The 4,919-nt window shown below is 47.3% G+C and overlaps 1 pseudogene; it reads right to left on the reverse strand.

The window, feature by feature from the left end:
- Nucleotides 1-291: 291 nt before the first annotated feature.
- Nucleotides 292-3,635, reverse strand: LOC115389691 (neuronal membrane glycoprotein M6-a-like; annotated as a pseudogene).
- Between the last annotated feature and the right edge of the window lie 1,284 nt (nt 3,636-4,919).

Consider the following 4,919-nt stretch of genomic DNA (forward strand, 5'->3'; position numbering starts at 1 on the left):
GAGTGGAACAGGTCTTTGGGTTGTTGTCTTCATTTATTTTTGGTTTTCTTCGCTGGTTTCTGCTTCGTGTCGCCTACGTCGACTCTATTCAGCGTCTTTTCTCAGGGCGGAGGTCACAGTGTTCGATTCCGTGCACAGAGCACGGAGGGGTTTTTAAACGTCAGCCAGCGACCTGCAGCAGACATGAGGAGGACGAGGAGGCCTTCATTTTTATCAAGTTAACTTTTATCATCTAATCTGCTGCTGCTCGTGTCTTTGTGTGTGTGTTTGGAAGTCTGTGCTGTAACTGCATGTGTATGTATGTGTGTGTGTGTGTGTGTACGTGTGTGTGTGTGTGTTGTGTCTGCTGGCTGTGTGTTTATGTGTAGGCGTTGAGGCGTTCTTTGGAGCGTGTGGAGGATGTCGTGCAGCTCCTGCTCCTCCTTGGACTTGATGTCCTCGTACTTCTGCATCCGGCTGGCGTCCTTCAGGTAGCCCCAGTTGGCGGCTAGCGCCATCAGGAAGTGCACCTGAGAGGGAAGAGCAGGAAGTGAGCGTCACTGAAAGGCTGGTGATGTGAAGTTGAGTCCTGCCGATCGAAGCGGGTCCTGAAGAGCTGACAGTGGAAGCATCAGAGCACCTTTGGTGTGAGGTGTTTTCGTTATCTTGCTTCTGCTGCCCCCAAGTGGGAGAAACTGTCACTGCAGTTTCATATATGACGTCAACTTTTTGCACTGGACATTTTACACGAGCATGTGTAGCATTGTCCACCCACTAATAGGGAACGTGAGCTGGGTTTAGACCGTCGTGAGATAGGTTAGTTTTACCCTACTGATGATGTGTTGTTGCAATAGGAATCGGTTACAGGCCCCAGTCAAGTTAAAGAATGATGGCGCTCACCATGGCGATGACGGCCGCTCCAGCCCCAGCCAGCGCGCACACGAACAGGTGGAAGGTCAGGTCGAGCTGAAAGAGGCAGACAGTGTGAGGGTCACGCCCAGAAGCAAGGCGAAGGTCGGGTGTGTTCGAGTGTGCTGAAATGTACCCGAATATCATCAAACACATTCAGCTATGTTCAGCTGTGTTCGGGTTTAATCATTGGTGTTCTAAAGTGTTAAAGTGATCAGATGCCATCAGGTGTGTGTGTGTGTGTGTGTGTGTGTGTGTGTGTGTGTGTGTGTGTGTGTGTGTGTGTGTGTGTGGTGTTTGAGCTCTCACCTCATTAGATTCACACATCTTGAAGAACTTCTCGGATCCTGTGCACACCTTCCTCTCTTCGTTGATGGTCACATCCTATAAACATCAACATGGTGAACCTCACACATGGCGAGACGGGTAAACTGTAACTGACTACTAATTAAAAAAGCACTGGATCACTTCATCAAGAAACTATTATTGCACTACTGATTTCAGTTATTTGACTGAGACCAGTGAGGTGAAATCATGTCTGCCAGAGCTCTGCAGGTTTCATCAGACAGCTGACCAGAGAACAGCGTGCAGTGCCACACTGCCGCCAGAAGATGGCAGCACCACAGGAAGCCGCACCAACCGCCTCTGCTTTCCTGTGGGCATCCTTGAGAACAACATGGTGGACGGCGGTGTGACTGCAGCATGTCAAGCATTACGTAACAGGCTGGCAGCGTGTGGCTGAACCAGGCTGTGCAGACAGGAAGTAAAATCGTGTCCCACGAGCGTTATCCGCTGTTTGCATCGGCCGGTTTGAAGGGGAAATGTCTCCTGAAGCAGGAACCACCGACTCCTCCGAGGAATCCTTCACTGCAGCTTTTTGATTCTTATCTAATATTGTGATTCAAACTTGATGTCAAATCAAGTCAAAACGTAAAATGTCTATCAATGACCATGTTTCTGTCACACATTAGATAATATATAATATTATATTATATATATATATATATATATATATATTACATCACAAAGTGGGAGGAAGATTCTGAATGACCAGGAGGTCAGCTGCGAGTTGACACTGAGTGAGCAGTTGCTTCTTCCTGGACAGTAATGAGCTGCTTGTGGAGCGACGTACCAAACTGGCGGAGGTCCAGGCAGAGGTTGGCTCCCTCCACGGAGCTGGTGTTCTGACACATGGACCACACGTTGAAGTACATGAAGACGGGCAGGCTGGTGAAGGCCGTCACTCCGAGCCACACCAGGAAGAAGAGGTAGGCCAGGAACATCAGCTGGGGGAGAGAGAGGGAGAGAGACGGGGGTACGTCAGAGTGACGCTGGTTCAACAACAACGCGAAAGATAGTCTGACGTTGTTCTGACATCAGCTTTTTACACCAAAATCTGCTGGAAATGACTTCAAGACGAGGAGGAGATCTTCATCACTGATCTAATTGATTCCCCTCTTTAATCTTCTCTTATGATTTCTTTCATTCTGAACCTCACTGCTTCACATGAACAGGTGAGGAGCTCCTGCTGTGTTCGCTGTCATTTCAAAGCTTCAACGGATTTTCAATCAGATACATTGATTGGTCACACGGCTGTAGCTCTCGGGTGTGTCTGTGTCCTTACGAAGGCAGTCAGGCAGCGCCCGCAGGCGGTGATCTTGAACTCTCCGTAGAGGTCCCTGATGGCGCCGGTGGTGAAGAAGCCCTCCACCAGCAGCAGCACGCCGAACACGAAGAAGCCGGCTGCGAGGCCATAGATGATGTACTTCAGGATGTCGATGCTGAGGACACACACACACACACACACTGATTCAGCAAAACTCGAGCTGAGTGGGCGGAGCCAACAGCCTTTTCCTGCTCGTAACTGCACAGATGAAAACTATCACACCCTAACCGACTGTTAAAGCACGTCACACTGTCACGGACACAGTGTGTCTCATAGGGACTGAAACACATTGCAGTTAAAGCCCAGTTTACACAACAATGATTTCAAGTGAAAATGGAAAACGTCTATTGTGGTGCTTTAAGTCACTAAAAAAAAGCAATTTTTTTGAGAAGGGCCTCCAAAGAGTCAACTTTTTGAAGCGCTCCAAATCCATCTCCGTTGCAAAGGAAAGGAGCAAAAGTTTTTGAAAACATTTTGACTGCGTGTAAATGGTCAAAAACACAACTTATGGAACCATGAGTTGCAGTAAATAGTTCTACTCGTTCTAGATCGAGTTCTAGTTCTGCACATGAGGAAGGAGATGGACAATAGCAACGTTTTCCTCCAGAGTGCCATGACTGGGACTTGGTAGTTTGACAATTGACAGCCACCCATGAAAACCTTCCAACCTGGTCGTCCTTATGAATGTCCGTGCACTCACCATTGTTAATGCTGATAGTGTATTGTTCTCGTGCGTGTGGTTTCATTACAAAAACAAGCATCCACTTGTGGCCCAAGATAAAAAAATGATATTGTTTTCAATGTTTCTGACGGATCCATTATATCCGTGAGACTAAATGTCAGATGCTGATGTTCAGCACTACCCGTCCTCCAGTGGGTTTGACGTCTGGAGTCGGAGGAGAACTCACATCATGAAGACGTCCAGCGGGTCTCCCGGAGCTCGGATCACCTCGAAGTAGTTCTGCAGGATGGTGACGGTGCCGCTCAGAGCTCGTGGCCACACCCACAGAACAAGGCCACGCCCATGTAGAGGAGGATGGTGGCGATGAGCGACGCCCATGGCAGACTGCCGACGCATCGCTCGCAGCACTCTTACAGCCTGAGGACACACAGACGCACAACTGTGACACTGACGCTGCGAACGCCGCCGTCCTGTTTCCTCCTCCTGTGTTCAGGCTGAGGCTCGCAGCTCCTTACATAACCGCGCCGGAGCTGTGAATGATGCACCAGCTTCAGCCATTTTTAAATGACTCATTTCTCTTTCCGCCTGCAAGTTTTTCACCAGAGCTGCAGCCAGAGAGAACTTCATGTTTCCCCTCTCAGAAGTGAGTAAAGGATTTCACGCCTTCAGATCCTCGTCCATGAGCGCCCTGTGAGCTCCACCAGCACTTCAGAGAGGAGCCAACTCATGAATCTGACTCCTATCAGCCAGTCGGGGCGAGCGTCACAAAATGAGACTGCTGGTGACAAACATGCTTTGTTATTTTCATGTGACAACAGTTTCCCAACATGTGGTGCAGAACCTCTCTGGAAGGTCAGCAGGGATCAGAAAGATGGTGAGTCCAGCAGTCTGTGTTCTCTCTCTCTCCTCTCTCTCTCTCTCTCTCTCTCTTCTCTCTCCTGGGAGTATTATTTCTGTGTTATTCACTTTAAACCTGCTGGAACGTCTCTGTCTCCAGCAGGGTTCCTTTAAGGATACGGTACGTGTGTTGAGCAGAATGCAGCTTTGACTCACTGCAGACAAAGCATCCCGGCCCAGTCCTGCTCATTAACCATTTAACATCAACCAATCAATCAAGAAGAACTTCTCGAAGCAGAGCAGAACTCTGTAATCCTGACACACTCCTGAAGCCGGGCATTTCGAGACTGCTTTTAACTTCAGAAAGAAAAGAATAATAAAATATATATATAAATGCTTTAAATTATGTAAAGTTCCTTAAAAAAAGTCATTTATTTTATGTCTCAAAGGTTAAGCAGTAATTGTGCTTGAAAAAATCTCCCTGAAGTTGTAATGCCATTTCCACACACAGCGTTAGGTGGTGACGTCCGATGTTACCTTGTTTTATTTGCAAAAACAAACAAACAAAAAAAAAAAGCCAGAAATATGACTTTTGATGCATGGTGTGAATCTTTTGACATGATAATATGAGGTTTAAATAAATCATAATAAATGCGAAGCTGAAGTGTGATCCATTTTCATATTTTCTTCATTTATTCCGGAAATCCTGCCGACACTTAAACCAGGCAAAGACTTTACACTGCGAGTCTTTAGCTGGATATTTTGACCTGAACATCACTCTTAAGTGACTCTTCTCTGATGCAGATTCTTTCTGTCAGTCCTGAACTCTTTAAAGCTGAGTTCACC

This window comes from Salarias fasciatus, chromosome 6, assembly GCF_902148845.1.
Source record: "Salarias fasciatus chromosome 6, fSalaFa1.1, whole genome shotgun sequence".
In the NCBI taxonomy this organism is placed as follows: domain Eukaryota; kingdom Metazoa; phylum Chordata; class Actinopteri; order Blenniiformes; family Blenniidae; genus Salarias; species Salarias fasciatus.